This window comes from Eulemur rufifrons, chromosome 8 (assembly GCF_041146395.1).
Source record: "Eulemur rufifrons isolate Redbay chromosome 8, OSU_ERuf_1, whole genome shotgun sequence".
NCBI lineage: Eukaryota > Metazoa > Chordata > Mammalia > Primates > Lemuridae > Eulemur > Eulemur rufifrons.
This window is the reverse complement of record NC_090990.1, coordinates 89,634,133-89,656,382: the sequence shown is the minus strand read 5'-3', so window position 1 is coordinate 89,656,382 and position 22,250 is coordinate 89,634,133. Positions and strand designations below refer to the sequence as shown.

At 37.9% G+C, this 22,250-nt stretch overlaps 1 protein-coding gene across 1 annotated transcript in view; it reads right to left on the bottom strand.

The window, feature by feature from the left end:
* The window catches only part of RALGPS2 (Ral GEF with PH domain and SH3 binding motif 2), a 158,237-nt gene extending 148,461 nt beyond the window's left edge, over positions 1-9,776 (bottom strand). The window contains exon 1 of the mRNA XM_069478396.1: positions 9,689-9,776. The gene's annotated coding sequence lies outside the window, so the exon portion shown is untranslated. The remainder of the gene's footprint in view (positions 1-9,688) is intronic.
* Positions 9,777-22,250: the final 12,474 nt, after the last annotated feature.

Here is a 22,250-nt window from a genome sequence, read left to right as displayed (position 1 = left end):
TATTTATTCATTTTTTTTGTTGTTGATGGACATTCAGATTGTTTCCATCTAGGAGAGATCATGAAGCTGCTATGAATAAACATCCATATACATGTCTTATTTTTTTGAGGTTTTGTAACTTATTTTTATTTTATTGCCTCAATTTAGCTTTAGATATTTCCATTAATAAAATAAAAAAGATCATTTTAACATTTATATTTTACATAACTGAGATATTGTTACACATGCTGTTTTTTCTAAATCAACTCCTTTTCCTTTGAGTTATTTTCTCCCTCTTCTTTCCCTCTCCCTACTTTGCCCAACGAGGTAACATTTACATTTGGTATGCAACATTTTTACCCTTACAAGATCACTTACATACACACATACAGACACAGGTTTTTGCTACTGTTTGTTTCATAAAAATGGGATATTTTATATATTCCTCTGCATCTTGCTTTTCTCAGTTAAATACTGTGGCAATGTTGTCACTTCACTGACTACTTTTCCCATTTTTTAACAGCTTTACTGAGATGTGATTCATATAACAAAATTTGCCCATGTAAAAATACACAATTCAATGGTTTATATACAAATATATACAATCATCACCAGCCAATTTTTTGAACATTTTCATCATCTCAAAAAGAAATCCCCTATCCTTTAGCTATAACCTTCTTTTCCCATGCTACAGCCCTAAGCCACCACTAATCTGCCTCTATGGATTTCCCTGTTCTTGGAGAGGCATTTCTGAGCTATACGGTAACTCTGTTTAATTATTTGAAGAAGTGTCAGACGGTCTTTCCAAAGGAGTTGCATCATCTTACAGTCCACCCAGTGTACAAAGGTTCCAATTTCTCAACATCTTTACCTACACTTCTTATTAACTTTTTCATTCGCGCCTTCCTAGCAGTGTGAAGTGGTATCTCACTGTGGTTTTGATTTCATTTCCCTGATAGGTGATTATGTCAAGCATCTTTTCATCTGCTTATTGGCCATTTGTATATTTTCTTTGAGAAATGTGTATTCAGCTCCTCTGCCCATTTTATACTGAGTTGTCTTTTTATTACTGAATTAAGAGGTTTTATATAATCTGACAATAAGTCTCCCATCAAATATGACTTGCAAATATTTTCTCTCATTCTATGGGCTGCCTTTTCACTTTCTTCATGGTGTCCCTTGAAGTACAAACATTTTTAATTTTGATGAAGTCCAATTTATCTATTTTTTGTTTTGTTGCTCTTGCTTCTGGCATCATTTCGCATCACATCTAAGAATCCTGTGCCCATTCCAAGGTTATAAAGATTTATTCCTATGTTTTCGTCTAATGTACATGTCTTTTGATGTCCATTTATACTGATTTCTATTAGGTCCATACTCAGAAGTGAAATTGCTAGATCACAGAGCATATACATATAGAGCTTTAGCAGATGCTACCAAAGAATTGTCCAAGTGGCTGTACCAATTTTCAAACTCACTTGAAATGTATGAGAGTTCCAATTGCTTTACAGTCAAAACTTTGTATTTCAGACTTTTTCATTAACACCATTCTGGTGAGTATGTAGTGGTATCACATTATAGTTTTACAGTTCTTTGAAAATTATGTGTGAGTACTCTTACCCTCGGCCATGTAGACAATTCATTTTGTAAATGCCTGTCCCAGTTTTTTGCCCATTTGTTTTTAAAATTCGGTTGCCTGTATTTTTTTGCACTGATTTTCATATTTTTTTAGTACACTCTAGATACAAGTTCTCCATCAGAGATAAATATTGCAAACACCTTTTCCAGTGTGTCACTTGCCTTTTTGTTCTCTTAATAGTATTCTTTGATGGACAGATGTTCTTATTTAATGAAGTACAATTTATCAATCTTTTTTCTGGTTAGTACTTTTTGTATTCTGTTTTTAAAAATAAATTTTTGCCTATGACAGGGTCATATAGACATATTTGCTATGTTTTCTTCTAGAAGCGTTATTTTTTTTCCCTTTCACACATTACATCTATAGTTTCTTGACAGTGCACATACTCCCTATTACAAAACTATTTCAAAAAAGTAGGAGGAAAAAAGGGAAAGCTTCACAACTTATTTTATGAAGTCAGTGTAACACTGAAACCAAAATATAGACATATAAATCTCACTGATAAATGTACATTTTTTAAAAAACTCTAAGACACCAGCAAATCAAAGTTAGCAGTGTGAGAGGGGGAAAACAAATGCATCACAACCAAGCAGAGTTTAACTCAGGAACGCAAAGACAGTTCAATAGGAGATAATCTAATGTATTATAATACATCTTATTAGCAGATTAATAGAAAACACATATGATCATCTCTACCAATACAGAAAAGGCACTCAGGTTGGGGCGTGGTGGCTCAGCCTGTAACCCTAACATTCTGGGAGGCCAAAGCGGGTGGATCGTTTGAGCTCAGGAGTTTGAGATCAGCCTGAGCAAGAGCGACCCCGTCTCTACTAAAAATAGAAAGAAATTAGCTGGACAACTAAAAATATATAGAAAAAATGAGCCGGGCATGGTGGCCCATGCCTGTAGTCCCAGCTACTCGGGAGGCTGAGGCAGGAGGATTGCTTGAGCCCAGGAGTTTGAGGTTGCTGTGAGCCAGGCTGACACCATGGCAAAAAAGAAAGAAAGGAAGAAAGAAAGAAAGAAAGAAAAGGCACTGAATGAATCTGATACATTTATTTTTTTAACAAAAAAATCTCTTAGAAAATTAGGAATAGAAAGTGTTTTTAATGTTATCTATCAAAAGCCTTATGTTACCTATCAAAAACTAATAGTAAGACATTACACTTAATGATGATATTTTAGAGGTACTCTTAAAAGTCAGGAACCCGAAATTCAGAATTACCTATCTCAAGTGAGCCCTTAATGCTGCCCAGCAACACTGTTTCTCTATTCTACTCATTTTTCATTCTTTGACAGATGACTATATATTTTCCTCTCTTCTCATACTCCAAAAAATACTCCCATTCTTCCTTACTCTCAGATGATGACCTTGGTTTCTATACACTAAGGTAAATAGAAACACTGAGATGAGAACTTTTTCAAGCTACCACCATCATGTGTCTCTCCATATATTTTGTTTTTGCTTCTATTTCTACAGTAACTTTCCCTACTCCTAGTAAAGCCAAGGCTAATCCTTCCGCCCGTTCATAGATCAGTGGTCAGCAAACCACAACCTATGCTGCCTATGGCAGCTTTCATGCTACAAAAGCAGAGCTGAGTAGTAATAACAGAGATTGTATTGCCTAAAATGACTAAAATACTAACTAACCTTTAAAGGCCAGATGCAGTGGCTTATGCCTATAATTCTAGCACTTTGTAAGGCCAAGGTGGAAGGACTACTTGAGGCTAGGAATTTGAGACCAACCTGGGCAACACAGGGAGACCTCATCTCTACAAAAAATTAAAAACTCAGCCAGGTGTGATGGCACACACCTGTAGTTCTAGCTACCCAGAAGGCTGAAGCAGGAGGATTGCTTGAGCCCAGGAGTTCAAGATGACAGTGAGCTATGATCACACTACTGCAGTCCAGCCTGGGTCCCAAGCAAGACCCCATTTCAAATAAATAAATAAATAAATAAAATATATGAAAAAGTTTGCTGACCTTTGTACTAGATCATCTCTCCTCTCTATATAATGATGGACATTGTTGGTTCAAAGGGCCCAGTAGGTTCCGTGCACAAAAAATGAAGATCCATGCAAGACAAACAAAATATCAGAGACATATCACATATACTGATGACAAAAAAAAGATCCTAGGGCCAGGGCACATAAAAAGGATGAAGACTTTGAATGACATAAGACTTTTCAACAACCAACTGAAGCTAGAAAAGTATAATCTCCTAAATTTAGAGAGAAAAATGATTTTCACCTTGGAATTCTATACCTAGCCCAGCCAAATTATTAACCAAGTGTTAGGGTAGAAGGAAAATATTTTTGGTAATACAAATATCTCAAAAATTTCACATCTCCACACACTCATCCTTCAAAGTTACCAAAAGATGCACTTCCCCCAAAACAAAGGAAGAAATCGAGAAAGTGGAATCCAGAGATTCCAACACAGGAAAAAGGCAAAGAGAATTCTCAGAATCATGAGGAAGGGAAGTCACAAGCTACAGCTACGCAGCGTTAAGTGGAGAGCAACAATGCAGATTTGAGCAAGAGGACAGAGAGCTCAAGAAGAATTTTCCTAATTTAAAAAAAAAAAAATTGAGGCCAGGTACAGTGGCTCACGCCCATAATCCTAGCACTCTGGGAGGATCACTTGAGCTCAGGAATTCGAGACCAGCCTGAGCAAGAGTGAAACCCTGTCTCTACTAAAAACAAAAAAAAATTAGCCGGGCATGGTGGTATGTGCCTGTAGTCCCAGCTACTGGGGAGGCTGAGGCAGGAGGATCTCTTGAGCCCGAGTTTGAGGTTGCTGTGAGCTAGGCTGACACCACAGCACTCTAGCATGGGTGACAGAGCAAGACTCTGTCTCAAAAAAAAAAAAAAAAAAAAAAAATCAAACAATTAATTACCTGATGTGTTTGAAGATGTTAGGACAATTTGTAGAAAAAATTAGAGACAAATAGGAAACTAAGAAAAAACAAAAAAAAGAAATTTTTTTTTTTCTTTATTTCAGCTTATTATGGGGGATACAGAAGTTCAGGTTACATACGTTGCCCATGTACCACCTGTCCCCCCAAAAAAGAAAAATTTTTATTCCAGGAAATATAATCATAGCATACTATAAGGTTTACCTGTAAACATATTTATAAGGTCATAATAATGTAAACAATGAACAATGATTTAATCAAAAGCATGATATAACTACACTGGGAGGACAAGAGAAGAGAAAGTTCAAGGTGGCTTAAGAACCCCAAAGCGTAGACTCCTTTTCCACAGTAGAAAGCCAATAATACATTGAAAAACAAATAAAACAGCAGAACTACGCATTCCTAACTGAAAATTTAAAAAAAATTTAAATATGGAAGTAAAAAACAAAAGAAACACCTAAAAGTATCAAAAATGGCTGCTCCTGAGAGCAGGACCTGGGAGGGAAAGTTTTAAAGAGATGAGGCAGAGGACTGGCATTTTAATTACAGGTTGACTATCCCTTATCTGAAATGCTTGGGCCCAGAAGTGTTTAAGATTTTTATGATCTCAGATTTTTTTGGATTTTGAAATATTTCCGTTGCCAGCTGAGCATCCCAAATTCAAAAATCCAAAATCCAAAATGCACCAAGAGCATTTCCTTTGAGCGTCATGTCAATGCTCAAAAAGTTTAAGATTTTGGAGCATTTTGGATTTCAAATTTTTGGATATGCCATGCTCCATCTGTCTAAGCCTTGTAGTATAATTTTCTGTTCAACTGCACAGTTGTATTAAAGGGAAATATTAATTTTTTTTAAAAAAAGGAACAAAATCAGTGGTGTTCATATCACTTAATACCAATTAATTCACTCACCACACAAATATCTGAACACTGTCTATGTGTCAGATATTTTCTAGCTGCTTGGAAGACAATAGTGAACAAAACTTCAGTTCTCACGCTCATGAAGCTTACATTCAGAGACGGAGGCAGGTAATAAATAAATTAATGTATGCGATACATCAGATAAATCAATGCTGTGAAGAAAAATAAAGCAAGCTGAGGACACAGGGTATGCTGGGGATGTTATTTAGATAGTGTTTTCAGAAAAGGCCTCTATAAGACCAAAAAAGGAAATCAAACTTAGAAGGAAAATCTGTTCTGAGAAAAGTCAAGGCACATAAGTAAAATAACAGAAGGGTATCAATTAAGTTCAAGATGAAAGCATCATTTTAAGTCTCTCACACTCCAAAGCAAAGTACCATTCAAAGCCAATGCCAAGCCTCCTCGCTAAGTCATAAGAACACTGCTCCATCCATATGTATATGTGTTGTGTGCGTGTGCATGTATACACACACCCTTCCTATACCCCTAACTAGCTACTTATTAATGTGACTAGGTAAATTTATATTCAAACTTGTTCTTTCCATAGAATAGGCAAATGTCACACATTTTAAATTCCAGTGTTTTATTCCTATTATGTGGTTAAGAGTTTTCCTAAATCAAAAGCTCAAGATATTAATCAAGAAAGATTCCAGATTAATTCGAAGTTATTAAAATTTATCACATCCAATCTTCATTCTCTCACTAAAGACAAATCAATGGGAAATCAAGACATATTTAAAGAAACAGTTTATAGGGTAATACAATACATTCATTTTCCTCTCTAACGAACCTCACTCAGGCTAAGGTAGGTTTGAAGCTGTTTAAATTATCTTTAATTGAAAATTGAGTAAAAAAAAAAATGCAATATTCAGATTGAAGTGACAATTTCATTCCAAATAAAGTCATTCCACAATAAAAACCTCACATAAAAAATAGGATTCATTTTAATACATCTTATTCTCAAAAACTTGTACTATTAAAAGTAAACCCAAACTATCTATTTTATACGGCTCAAAAAAGGCAGTACTTTTAGAGAAAATAAATAGGTTTAAAGAAAAAGAAAAAACTTTGACTAATTAAATTTCAATTAATAGTTTGGCTTAAGGTTTAAAAGTTATTTAGAAATTCCTGGAAAAATAGACCAGTAGTGTACTACTAAAAGCTGAACTGCAGCACCATATGTTGATGGTCTCCCACTAAACTCTTAACCCCTGAGATGAAGTATAGCATTCTAGTAAGAGCTACAATTTGGGTTCAGGTTCACCACTTGCTTATCGGTGGCTTGCTTAACATTTCCAAACCTTAGTTTTCTCACCTAAATAGAAATAATAATGCCTACATAGGGTTATTGTTAATTATTGGAAACTCTGCCAATGAGAACAAAATATTTAAGTATCAATAATACATAAAAAGAGCTTTGCAATCTACAAAGAACTATACCAATGTTTGTCATATTTGAGTCGAGGGAAAACTATCATTTTCAGTCAAACTTGCTTGATTTTAGCAACAATGGTTATCAGATTCTATGGACGAACAGTAGAGCATTGCTTCACTCAGTCAGCTAGAAGAAAAAAGGTGGTATTTTTAAATTTTAGACTGGAAAAAAAAAACTTAGATTCCCTTATAAACAAGTAAGTGCCGAGAGAGAATATTTTCAGCAAACACTTCATTTAACTATATAAACCAAAAGAATAAAGCTGTTTAACCACATGTAAACTATGCATCATCTGACGTCAGGTAGAATGTTTACCTTTGGTTTACTTAGGAACCAGATATCCAATGTATTATAAACATAGACATATTCCTAAAACAACTGTCTTAATGTTTTTGTTCACTAAGTAATAATTCCCACTATTCTTGAAAGGCAAAACACAATATCCTTAATCAAAAAGTCTTCAGAGGAGTTTTAACTTTTTAAACTAACATATTTCCCCATTTACCATTTAAGCTCCATCAGGGCACAACCCTGTTTTTTTCTCTGTTGTATCCCCAATTTCTAAGAGACTAACTGCTACCAAGTATGTACTCAATAAATATGTGTAGAATGAATGAAAAAATGAACGAACTGAGCCTCTGGACAAAAGCTTAAGTGTTTTAAGTTGCAATAGAACAATTTACATCTATATGTCCATCATTCCCTACACTGGACTGTAAATGACATAATAAACTGAAATAGACAAGTATCAGGTATTTAAACACACACACATAAATAAATACATTAGCACAAATGTATCTGATTCACAAAGCCAGCTTTTTGGTTATACTTTCCTCTCAGGAAATTTTGGAGTATTCTTTCTGATATTACAAATAAGTATCAGAAAAGTATGTCACAATCTTGATAATGCCATCTTTAAGTTTCTGTTGCAATCTGAAAAAATTTAGGCAAAGTGCACAATATTTCCAGAGTCCTGCCCAGAGTATTCTGAAGTCAAATTTCTTAATTCAAAAAAAAGGTGGAACATAATGGAGAAAAGGCACACCTTACCATTTCAAAATTATTATGCTGAATTTTAAAAGAGAAGATGAACTATGTTTAAGATAAATTAATTACACTGAAATTATTTATTCAAAATGGCATCTAACATCCTTACATTTGATCTTTGGATGTGGCAAAGACAAATTATTTTCCAAATCTTTGAAGCTACATGACAAACTCATGCCTACAAAGCTTGAGTTAGAGGTTATCTTCATTAAAATAATACTATTTGGATACAATTTCCTTCATAATTCTAAAGTCTAGAGTAAGATATTTAGCAGTAATACCCTTAATTACATTTATGATCCTACAGCACTTGTACAAGCATAATTATCTCGGGTGGAACTGGCTTTATGGCTAGCAAGCTATGTGACAATTTGTAACTGCAATACTCTGTATGCAATGATTTAAAAGTTTCCCAAAATTCTGATGGTCACCTTCAAAGAGACTTGAACAAGAGTCGATCTAATGATGACTACATAAAAGCACCAAAGTCAACTCATAAACACTGGTAAGAAAACAAGGCTCTCTATAGCAACTGAAGTGTTGAGGGAAAAAAATCCAGGGCACATAAACGATAAAGCTCAATTAATTGCTGCCTGTGTATTTCCACTTTATGGTCTTAAACATTGGACATAAAATATTTCTTTTTAGCGTTTTAACTGAAATTTAGTGTTTCGATTGCCCCTCCTCCACAGCTAACATCAGTGCCCTTTCTTCCTCCTCCCTCACCCCTCCCAGCTCAAACAAATTAACATTTGTACTAGGTACCTCCTATCAGCTCGCAGCTTCTTCCCAAACACGCCCACGTACACTGAAACTGGCCTGCGTCTACACAACACACAGCTACAGGAAAAGAGCTTCCAGGGGGGAAGGTGGGAGGATAATTTAGCTCCGCACAGGTTTACGACTATTTTCCAGATATTAGCTCCTCACTCTTGGCTCGCGTTTCTCCCAAATCACCTCCAAAGCACGGTGTTTATGAGCCTCCCTAATCCGATACTGCAATGGAATTCCGGATATTTGCAGACAGATCTCCCGGCTTTGCAAGTGTTTGATCAGATACGTCCGGAATCTCCTTTTTCCCCACTATGCCCGGCTCCTGGCTGTAGAGCTAACCGAACTGAGGCAGCGCTCCCCGCCCGGCGGCCAACGTAGGACGCAGGCCCCCGGGCCAGGGCTGGAGGGCCACTCGCGCTGCGGGCGGCCCCGCAACAGGTCAGCCTGACCACGAGTCTGCAGGTTCGCAGGCGGCTAACTCCGCGGCCAGGCTCCGGGGGCGCAGCAGCCAGGGCCGGGGAGGGGGTGTGGCCCGGCTCGGCCGGTCCCGGCTAGGCGGTCCGGGCTCGGGCTCACCTTAAGGGAGGTTGAGACGCCGCTGGGCGCCCGGACAGCGCGAGGGGAAGCCGGGGGCTTCCGCCACCCAGAAGGGAGAGCTAGGCGAGGCGGGTGCCGGGGTCGCCGCGCGCCCGGCCTTGGGACGGTGCTCCTGAGCGGGGACCCCACAGGCACCTCCAGACTCCGAGAGCGAGCGACCGAGGGAGGCGCGGCCCCCAGCGCCCTCCTCAGCCCGAGCTCCGCAGCCCCCTCCCCGCGCCGAGGGCGAGCAGCCCCGGGGCCGGCGGCCGGGGAGCAACACGCCGCAGAGCCGGAGCCGCCGCCATTCACCGCGCCGCCGCCGCGGCTGAGCGCCGCCCCAGGGGCGCAACGCACCTACCTTCCCTCCCCCGCACCGCCCCGCCGCCACAGCACCGACCTGTACAGCCGCGGCCGTCGCCCTGGAGAATGGAAAGACGACGCCGGCCTCACGCTTCGCCACCACCGCCGCCTAGGTAGCGCTCAACGACCTGAACGGTCAGCGTTTCTCATTCAGCGCCTGCCGCCGCCGCTCGGGGGAGGGGAGTGAGCTGGATCCACCCCGTCCGCGCCGGGGTTGGGGAGGAGAGCTGACCTGGCGGGGGCGCGCGCCAAGCGGGCGGGGCGAAGCCGTGCGCGCGCCCCAACCGAGCGCGCTCGCGCCGGCTGCAAGCCCCGCAGCCTGCGGGGTCTTCCCCGCTCACTTGCCGCAGCGGCCCTTTGGCCCAGCGGAGCCCAACTGCCGCCGGGAACCGGTGTCTGCGGCGCGCGCAGCCAGCCGCAGCCCCACGCCGGGCGCCTGTTGGAGGGAGGGTCTCCCACCGGCCAAACCAGTGGGCGGGGAGAGTTACAGGGGACAGGTGGGACACCAAACACAGCCGGGCCACCCCCTCGGGGCACCGCCCTCCACAGTGAAATCCGCTGGGATGTCTTTGGCCTTCAGAACCCGGCACCTCACCTTTAAGGCCAAAGTCTGGGAACACTTGGCCCCAAGATCAAATATACATCCCAGCCCACACCAGCGGTGTTTTCAGAAGTCGCTGCGGTCAAGTAGGGGGATCCAAATGTAAAGAGTCACTCCCCTGTTGTAAATAAGATCATAAATTATGGTGATTAAAACTCTCACACATTAAGATTTGGGAAGTGTTAGAAGTAGGCCTTTGTAGTTGTTATGCAGGATGATACCCTTGACTTGAGCAAATGACAGAAATTTGGCATCCCATAAGTCTCAGATTGATGATTTCCAGGTGAACAGTATTTTCACGTCATTGCACAAACATGATTCTGACATATTAAATACTTCCTGTGAATGGAAAAGGAATGAATTTGGTGTAAACGGTAGCAGGGTGTTGTTTCAGAGGGTGTACTATATGGGGTGGCCTACTTAAAATTAGCACCATTTGATACAGTGTGACTATTAATGGAAGATTTTAAGTGAGCCACCTTTGAATATGCTGTCATTAGACCACCTGAAAATGGATGATTGATGATCTGCAGCTTTCTCTAGGCAATGTGCAGTAGAATGTGAAAGGAATACTGTGTACCAGCATTGAGTATAAAATGGAAGGACCAAAATTGGCTGTTTCCATTGGATTCTTTCCTGCCCCTAATAACCACTAAACAGAACTGATTAATCTTGTAAATTGTAGAATGTTGATTAGTTCCTCCTTTGACTGCCTTGTGTCATAGCTCTTTACTCTAGGTGGGGAAGCTAGAATGCCCTTCAACCCCCTTCTGTCATCCCCACACAAAGGTAAGTTGAAAACGAAAATAAAACAAGGATAGGCAACAAAGTTCATAGTGTTTCATTTCTATTCCATTTTACTTTCAAAGAAAGTCTTGAATCCTGATGAAATCCCTGGGAGAAGTAGAGAAACCAAAAGAAAAAAGAAAGAAAGAAGAAAAGGAAGACTACTGGTTAAAAAAAAATGGGGAGGATGCATTATGTATACAAGAAATTTTCCCACAGATGTTAATTGCTTCAAGTCCCAAAGAAACAACAGTAAACTGAATTAGCACTTTGAGGAAAAAAACCTCTTCCAATTATTGAGTTGGCTAAACGTTTAGTCTTTTTTAAGTGTTAGTTAGTAAGAGATTAAGGAAAATGTGGTTGGCTGTGTACCAACAATAATACATATAACAATTATATACATACATACATACATACATACATAAATATACACCATTATCACAAATAACGGCTCATAAGAAATAGGGCATTCTGTTTTGTATACATGTCTTACAATTACTTTAAACTTGAAGTAGGGTTTCATAAATACAAATGAGCCTGTTTTCCTACATCTGCCAATAACTTTCACAGTCTACCGTAAAAGCAGTCAAGTTTTCATTTGGACTTTCAAGAGAAAAAGCCATGTAACTCATGAGCTAGGCCATGAATACATTAAATTCTTATGCCTACTGAATTCTGAATTTGGAATAATTACCCAAAATCTGTTTCTTACATTGATAACCTGTAAAATAATACTTTTATTAACTTTATTAAGAGTTCTGTTAAGTTAAAATTTCTGAACTTGGTAAGATTAAGAATTCGAATATATTAATAGAAATACAGAAAAAAGTTCATTTTCAGTATCTTTTACAAGTAAGTCATGGCTTCTCAGCCTTTTGGCTAAGATCAAGTGTAGTACAAGTAAGTCAGTTCCCTGCCCACCCATTGATATGTAAATGAAGGCAATGGCTTTTTGCACTCAAGAGGAGCAGCACCAAATTTTCTTCACCAGAACACTTTTATCATAGTTAAATTCTGTAAGTTGCTTTATGGATTCCATTTGCTTTTGCCAAAAGACAAGAAATATGCAAAGTATTAGTGTAACAAAAAGTGGTAATGTATAAAATAGAAATGCCATTATATAAAATACTAATCAATAAGAATTCAATATGCTTAAAAGTCATTTCAGAGGAATCACCATTATGTAATGGTTTGATTACTGTCCATCAGAATTATTTCCAAGAGGTAAGCCAAGAAACTAATTTAGATATAGAACAAGCACTTCAAAGACGAGAGACCACCACTGCAAAAAACATATTAACAAACAGCTCTTCTCATTACAGCTGTCAAAATATAATCAAATTGGAATGGTGAGAAAGCTTATTATTTCAGTAACATCTAATTCTGTTACAACTAACAGAATTTCAGTAATAACGTATACCTCTGTTATTTCTCTAACCTTTAATCTCTTTTTTCAAATATATATCGTGGCTGGACATTTTGAAGCTATTTGTTGGCTATGTTTGCAATGTTCTGATTTAAAATATAGGCAAAGTAGCATACCCAAAATTCACTTTGAGGGAAAGGATGCATAAGGGGACTTCAAAGAGATAGGCATTCTCCAGACATACGGTACAAGGAGAGCCTGCCATGATTCCCAATCAAGAGACACATGGCACAAGTATGAAGATACCAGGGACAAAGATAACAGTCCATTCAAATATGAGTGCTGTATTAATTTCACAATTTATGTTTATATTTACATTACATTTACAATTAAGCTGCTTCTCACAGGAGCAACTCTATGCAGGCTGTGGATCAGCAGGAATTTATTTAAGGATGGTTAATGTTTCCCTGGAACAACTCTTAAAGAGGCCAGTTAGTATATAAATAAATGTTTGCATGCACTAATAATTTTGAATATTAACTTTAAAGATAGTTTTAGTAACAAATGCCTTGTTTATCTGACAGCATTAGAAAAGGGGGTATCGAGGGGTTGGATATAATTAGATAGTCTAGATAACTGAAGTTTTCATCTTGAAGCATTGGAAACAGTTCTATTTAAACTACTTTTATTGTTTTTTTCCTGAAAAATCACCAACTTCTCCACCTTAAACTAATAAAATATAGTACAGTTGTGTTTCGGTAGCTATAGGTTCCAGAATCCTCTGAGGATGCCCAAATACACAGATGCTCAAGCCCCTTATATAAAATAGCATAGTGCTTGCATATAACCTTCGCACATCCTCCTATACACTTTAAACCATCTAGAGTACTTATAATATCTAATACAATGTAAATGCTATGAAAATAGTTGTTATACTGTATTTTTAAATTTGTATTATTTTTATTGTTGTATAGTTATTTTTTATTAAAGAATATTTTCAATCCACAGATACGGAACCTGTCAATACGGACAGCCAACTGTATAGCTGCAACTATTCCTGCTGACTCAGAGGTATTATGATAAAAAAACAAAAGCTATAAAACCAACATGTCCTCAGGAGCTTAGGAACACTGTACTTAGTACTCTTCACCATACAATAAGTAATCATGGCCTGTTACGTTCCTGCATTCCTTTGAGTCTGATAGATCTGGGTGGTACTCATAATTGATTTTTCTGCTGTCCCTTCTTGTTGCTACACCTGCTGCTACAGCACTGCCCTGTGCACACACGTTCACACACACGCACACACCCCTTTGAATTGTCTTATCATGTTGGAGTAGCCTGGGAAACCAAATAACCAATATTTCAAAATATATATAAACAATAAGAAAATTCCTAAACAACTCTGATATTTTGGGTCATTTACTTAGTGTAAAGGCCTTTTGCCTACTTTCATATGTTCCTCTATATTTTGGATAATTGCCTTTACCCAACAAATTTTTTTCCAGATAAGTGAATTATTACTCTATTCTACTTTCTTTATAAAAATTTTAGGCATTACTCTTTATATTTAATGAAAGGAAAGTATCTTTGTCAACAATGTTCATCACAGTAGTTTCCTTTTTATATATCCTGCATGTTAAAACAGGTTCAAATTTTTAAAAACAGGAATTCAGAAATCCACACTAATAATAAATTGGTAAAATAAATGGCAAAAAAGGAAATACTTTTGCTTATGGTAGAATACTGAGGGACTGCTGGAGTTGCAAAATCATCATTTTGTAACCATTATGGCAAAGATTGAGTAAGGCAAGAACCATCAATGGATGTAAATGTGGGAAGAAATTTTGACAAGAAGCAGGATATTTGCGTGGTCTTAGAGTATTTTTCCACAGACTTCTTATTAGTTGAAAGAAAGGAGTAATTATACAGTGGAGAAGTTGGACAAAACCTGACTAGGTAATCAAAATTAGCATCACAAATGAGGGACAGATGGACATTATTTGCCTCCAGATGTGATTCCCCCCACCCAAGACACAGCATCTAATGAGGAAATGAGAAATCTCATGAGGAAATATCAGATAAATCCTAAATGAGGAATGTTCTGGTTTTGTTTTTTTAAAAAGAGGGGCTGTATTTTTCAAAGATCTCAATGTCATAAAAGAGAAAAGCTGTGAAAATATTCCAGCTGAAGAGTCATGACAACTAAATGTAATATGAGATACTACACTGGATCCTTTCCTGGAGGAGGAAAAAATGCTATATAGGGCATTATTGGATTAATTGGAAAACTGATGATAGATTGATTTGATAAAAGTATTTCATCAATTTTAAAGTCACTGAAATTGGTCAACTCTACTGTGGTTATCTCCCTATTCTTGGAAAATATATACTGAAGTATTTCAGAGTAAAGGGCCAGGATGTATGTATGGTTCAGAAAAAAAATACACACATTCTTTGCAAACTTCCTATAAATTTAAAATTATTGCCAAATAAAAATTTTTTTAAAAGGTAACAATTTTAAAGAAGCAGCAGCAGCAGAAGTAAGCAATCCATAGACTATTCCATCATAATTGTTTTAAATGACCACCTTACTGCCAAATCCCTTATACTTTCTGAAGTCATCAACTACTTCCATGAAATTGTCTTGTCTCTTCGGTTAAAATTATAAAGTCAAGGAATTTTATAACTAAAGAGTCATCTTACTCAACTTTTCATTTTATAAAAGGAAACTGAGGCTCAGAGATTGAAAAGATTTACCTAAAGTCCCTTATCAGTTTTTATGACAGAGAACAATCTTGATTCTACTTCCATCTTTGTAACCACTAAGCTGCTACTACTCAGTTCCTATCACTTTCGCCCTTTTCTCTTTCCTAACTCTGAATGTCCTAATGGTCTTGTATTCTCTTCTTTCTATGACTATGCAGGGAACTTACATGGCCTTACTCTTTCACGTGCCCCTGCTCTACTGGTAATTCTTACCCAGGCTTCTGTACCACACCTCTCATTGCCTCCACGACTTCTACATCGGGACATTCCGTCTTCAGTTCAGAACTGACATAACCAAAGAAGAAAAATTTTAATGGCTAATAAATCCTATGAAAATATATTTATCCTTACCAATAATCAAAGAAGTGCACATTAAAATAAGATGTGTTTTGCCTAATAGAGTGCACAAGTAATAGGGTTTGTAATACTTTGTTTTAGTGAAGGTGTGGACAACAGACCCTCTCATACCCTAGGAGTGCAAATGAACATATCTCTTTGGTAGACAATTTGCCATAATCGAGGAAAAACTTAAATGTACATAGGCTTTGACTCAGCAATTTATTTTTTTGTTTTGGGGGGTTTTTTTGAGACAGTCTCACTCTGTTGCCCGGACTAGAGTGCCGTGGTGTCAGCCTAGCTCACAGCAACCTCAAACTCCTGGGCTCAAGTGATCATCCTGCCTCAGCCTCCCGAGTAGCTGGGACTACAGGAATGCACCACCATGCCCGGTTAATTTTTTTTTATATATATTTTTAGTTGTCCAGCTAATTTCTTTCTACTTTTTTAGTAGAGACAGGGTCTCACTCTTGCTCAGGCTGGTCTCGAACTCCTGAGCTCAAATGATCCACCCGCCTCGGCCTCCCAGAGTGTTAGAATTACAGGCGTGAGCCACCACACCCGGCCAGCAATTTCACACATAGATATTTGTCCTACAAAAATACTGTGATGATGTTTAAAGAGTATATAAGACTGCTCATTAAGCATTGTAATAGCAAAAATTAGAATATTAAATCTCCATCAATAGGGGAGTGGGCAAATACAATTATAATATTTCTTTACAATGAAAAGATAGCTCTACAAGAACCAATATTGAAAAAAAAAAGTTGAAGAGAACTACATTCCATATCCTTTTCTTTGAAGTTGGTATGTACATGGAAATTGGCCTGTAAAGCTACGCAAAAAATTATCACAAGAGCATGGAATTGAGGGGTGGGGAAGAGGACTTTCATTTTTCAGTTTTATATATTTCCATTGTTTGTTGGTGGTGGATTTTTTTTTTTACTAGAAACATGTATTTTTTTTTTTTTTTTTTTTTGAGACAGAGTCTCACTCTGTTGCCCAGGCTAGAGTGAGTGCCATGGCGTCAGCCTAGCTCACAGCAACCTCAAACTCCTGAGCTCAAGCGATCCTCCTGTCTCAGCCTCCCGAGTAGCTGGGACTACAGGCATGCACCACCATGCCCGGCTAATTTTTTCTATATATATTTTTAGCTGTCCATATAATTTCTTTCTATTTTTAGTAGAGATGGGGTCTCGCTCTTGCTCAGGCTGGTCTCGAACTCCTGAGCTCAAATGATCCGCCCACCTCGGCCTCCCAGAGTGCTAGGATTACAGGCGTGAGCCACCGCGCCCGGCCTAACCAGAAAACTTTTAATTCCTTAATCAGCATCCCCTCCAACATCATTATTTCTTCTCTCTCCCAGTCTTTAAAATCACCTTTAACTCGTTTTCTCTCCTTCACTTATCCAAGTAGTCCTGATATTTGTGTTATAATTTTATTTGTTGTAACTATTATCCTGAACCACATTTGTAGAAAAGTACTCCTAATTGATATCTTAGATTTAGCTATTTTCTACACTTTTTTATTACACATCTTTTCCTACACCACTATATTTATTGTATCAAACATCTTCCCCATCCCCCTCACCTCTCAATTCAAAAATTCCCAGTTGTTCCTTGTGGTTTACTAGGGTAGAAACCAGGGACTACAGTAACCTCAGCCTGCCCTAATAATTCACCTCATCATCACTCTACACAATAGCCAGACCATTCTTTGACTTATTTATTCAATAAACAAACACTTATATCTCCAATCACCGAATATGCACTTATTCCTGTTGTTTCATTCCAGTGCAGCTTTTTCCTTGCTCTTCTATTCTAAGACTTTCTTTAGGGTCTGACTTAAGACTCACCTATGTTCCTTCCATGAGGATGTGCTGATTAGTACATCCATTTCACACTGGCATTTCCCTTCTCCAAACCCCTGTTATCACCGGTATCCTCTCTCACTTTGACAATTTAATATATAATGACTTGTAGTTTTATCAATATGTACATTTCTCATATCCTCTCATAGATCACGAGTACCTAAAGAGCACAATCCCCGACTCTCTGTTTGGATTCCTTTTTACTGAGCATTTGCAATAGACAGACAATACATTAAATGCCTCACCCATGTCACCTCATTTAGTTCCCACAATAACCCAGGAAGGTAGATATTTTTACATTTTAATAATGGGGGTTAAAGAGGTTGAATGACTTGTCCAAGGTCATGCTGTTAGGAAATGGCAAAGTTGGGTATGAAATCCAGGCAATCCAACTCAGTCTTCATGCTATATTGCCTCCCTGTAAAATCAATGAGGCTTGGAAAATTCTTATTAAATATAATATACTTTATGGTAACAATGAACAGTCCAACATGTGATACCCAGTACATGTTTAATTTTAAAATTGTATTTTCTATAATTTAGTTCTGTTGTGGAAACTTATTCAAGAGTTCCAAAGAGTAAAACTACTTTCAGAATGTAAATAATTTTAGAAAAATAGGAAAAGTTAAACTGGAAAAAAATGGCATTAGGTCCAATTCCTCATTTTGTCCACCTAAGTGTATTAAAAAACATATTACAGGAGATAATTTTCTACCATAGCAGCACAGTAATAAAGTTGATTATTACATTACCTATGGGAAAGGCTTACTGCATAACCACTGAGTCTGTTTCCCTGGAGAGATGCAATTCTATCTGTGGTTTCACATTCCAGATAGAAATATTCTTACTCCTTTTGAAAGTTAGTAACATAAGCATTTTAAAGTACTTCTGTTAGATCAACCAATAAATCTCATGTAATTTTTACTGTATGTAATTGAGACTTCACTTAGCAAAAGAGATTTTCTTAATTATGATGCAATCCTGCTTACACAGGTTGATACTCATGCTGAGTACTGGAAATTCTATTTGTTGTTAAAAGGCACTGTATCTATAATAGAGTAATTATTATTTTAGAGTATTCCATTTGGGAAAGTATAAGTGGTGGTAAAATTAGTTACAAACTGACTTTCAAACTGTGACATCAGTTAGAAAACATGACTTCAAAAATAAAAACAGCCTGATATGTTAGTCACTTTTCAAAAAATTATTATGAATTTACTGATATGTACTACACTGTAAACATTACCAGCATACACTCTGAACCTAAAATAAAACCACTTTAAAACTAGTGGTCTTTAGGGCTGAGGTACATCTAAACCTAAATACTTACAAAGACTTACTTAAGTTTTAGTACTTTTTGTTCCTGTCAATGTTATTGCTTTTGAAATATACCCACAACAGAAGCAGGGCTTCTGATAGCCAAAAACAAATTTACTGACCACCTTCTAAATTTGCTGAATTGAATATGTTTATTTGTGCTACCTCCCAAAATGTCCCTAAAGTTACAATAAAGAACAAAAATAATGGGAATGGTGATAATAACAAATGAGAAATTTTGGAAGATGGGGAAAAAAAGGGATGAGTAGTAATTGATATAGCTAAGCAGTGAAAAATGAAATTAACTGTCTGTAGTGGTGAAAGGCAAAAAGCAGCCAGCTTTGCACAGCAGAACTCTGAAAAGTTTAGGAATTGGGGACACCAGGTACTGAGGAAGTGGGTATGAGAATGCCTCTAAGACAGAATTGGATCAAAGTCTGTATAAAGAACAGCCTCTGCACCACCACAAGCTACTAGCACATCCCCACCCTAAAGGGAGGATGAACTTTTGTTCTGTGGAGAATTAAACCATACAGACTGAGGAGAGGTACCTGACTCTTACATATGACAAGCAGTTAAGGACCACCAAACATTTTAGGAAAGGTTCTAATGTGATAGGAAGACCCTTCCCCTCCACACACCTGTCCCGTTCCCTCCCTGCCTTGCAAAATGCAGGAACAGGGGGAATTTTTTTTTTAGGTTTAATTAACATCTATATAAAGATACAACATTGTATTCAATAACACTGCATTCAAGTAAGACTAGGATGCTATGCAAAATTTATAATCAAAGAGCTGAACAAAGGCTCTTATAAATGAAAAACATAACAGCTAACCTAAAGATGACAACAGGAAGTTGGAAGATAAAATTTTTAAATTTTTCCAGAAAGTGAAAGATTTTAGATCTAACCATGTTGTCATTCTCCACTGAACTAACAATGTGGGCAAACCAGTGCTATGATATATTGTTGATTGGAAAGAAACTGGTAAAATTTCTAATGAGGGTAGCTTGGTAATTTCTTCCAAAATTAAAAACATTAAGAACTCCATTTCTATGAATTTTATCCCACAGATAAACTCACTTGTGTTTAAAAAGAGGTATATACAAGGATAATAATGGTAGAAAACTGGAAATATACTGAATGTAAATACTAAATAGGAAATTGGTCAAAAAATTATATTACATTCATACAATGGAATGCTGTGCAGCCACTTAAAAAATGAAGGTGTTCCAACAGAAAATCCAAATATAGAACCATCCTCATATAGTCACCTAATTTTTGACAAAGCGGGAAAGAATATACTCTGGGGACAAGAATCCCTATTCAATAAATGGTGCTGGGAGAATTGGTTAGCCACTTGTAGAAGACTGAAACAGGACCCACAGCTTTCACCTCTCACAAAAATCAAATCACGGTGGATAACAGACTTAAACCTTAGGCGTGATACAATCAGAATTCTAGAAGAAAATGTAGGAAAGACTCTTACAGACATTGGCCTAGGCAAAGAATTTATGAAGAAGACCCCCAAGGCAATCACAGCAGCAACAAAAATAAATGAATGGGACATGATTAAATTAAAAAGCTTCTGCACAGCCAAAGAAACAGTCAAGAGAATAAACAGACCACCTACAGAATGGGAAAAAATTTTTGCATACTACACATCAGATAAAGGACTGATAACAAGAATCTATTTAGAACTCAGGAAAATCAGCAAGAAAAAATCAAGCAACCTTATCAAAAAGTGGGCAAATGACATGAATAGAAACTTCTCGAAAGAAGATATAAGAATGGCTAACAAACATATGAAAAAATGCTCAACATCCCTAATCATCAGAGAAATGCAAATCAAAACCACAATGAGATATCACTTAACTCCAATGAGAATGGCCTTTATCAAAAAAATCCAAAACAACACATGTTGGCGTGGGTGTGGAGAGACAGGAACACTCATACACTGCTGGTGGGACTGCAAACTAGTGCAACCCCTGTGGAAAGCATTATGGAGGTATCTTAAACAGATTCAAGTAGACCTGCCATTTGACCCAGCAATCCCATTACTGGGCATATACCCAAAGGAAAAAAGGTCATTCTGTAACAAAGACACATGTACCCGAATGTTTATAGCAACACAATTCACAATAGCAAAGATGTGGAAACAACCCAAATGCCCATCAATACATGATTGGATTAGTAAGCTGTGGTATATGTATACCATGGAATATTACTCAGCTATAAGGAATGATGAAGATACGACATCTCTATGGTTCTCCTGGAGAGAGTTGGAACCCATTATATTAAGTGAAGTATCCCAAGAATGGAAAAACAAGCATCACATGTACTCACCAGAAAATTGGTTTCCCTGATCATCACCTAAATACAAATCTGGGAACGACACCAATTGGACATCAGACTGAGGTGGGGGGTGGGGGAGGGGATGGGGGTATGCCTACACAATGAGTGCATTGCGCACAGTTTGGGGAGTGGTAACACTTGAAGGTGCTGACTCGGGAAGGGGGGTGGGGAAGGGAGGGATATATACCTCATGATGGGTGCAATGCGCACGACCTGGGGAACAGACACTCCTGGAGCTCTGACTTGGGGGGAAAGGCGGTACAGGAGCAACATATGTAACCTGCAATTCTGTATCCCCCATAACAAGATAAAATAAAAAAAAAAAATAAATAAATAAAAAAAAAATGAAGGTGTTCTAGATGTACTCATGGAATAATTCTAAAGGGTGCTGGAGAACGCGACTGTGTGCTGACATACTGAGAGCGTACTCCTAGTAGAACAGAACTGATGATGATGATTACCTCCAATAAGAGTTACTGGGGGCTGCAGTATGGGTGGAAGGAGACTGACTTTTCAATGTGTGCTCTTTTGTATCTTTTAAATCATGTATCTATTTTTTAAAATTATTTTTAATCTACTGAGTTAATGCCTCCATTTGTCTTTATTAAAAATGTTTTTAATTTCTAATCTAAATAAAGTCTGTAACTTTCCTCTGAATCATTCCTAAATCTTTTAGGAATTTTTGGTTGAAATGCCCCAAATTAGACCTTGTACTATAATAAACAATGCTGTTGAATTGAATATGGCATTCTATTATAATTGGTGAAGGTATACTTTCCTCTTTTTGGTTTTTAATTACAGGGCAATGCTATCATAGTTACTGTGACCACACTTTGACCACCCATAGCCCCTGCTAAAAGATGGCCCTAAGTGACTGCGAACAAGTGAACATTCCTTCCCTGATGCGCAAAGGTGATGATCTAGACCAAGTTCAATCTTTCTGCTTCTCCTAGGAATTTGCAATAGGGTCACTGAGAAACAATCAGTGGCCTTGGGAGCCAAACTACAAGGTTATGCAGGGCCCAGTGTGTGGCAGGAAGGACACAAGTAAGCAGAGAAAGCAAGCCAGCCTCCAGAGAGGAGTACAAGACTGATAAGAGACAAAAGCCACGTAAGAGATTGTTCTTTCCCATTTCAGGCCCATTGGCTTTCTTTGCATTTATGCCGTGGTGGTTGTCCGCCATGTCTGTTTCTTAACCTA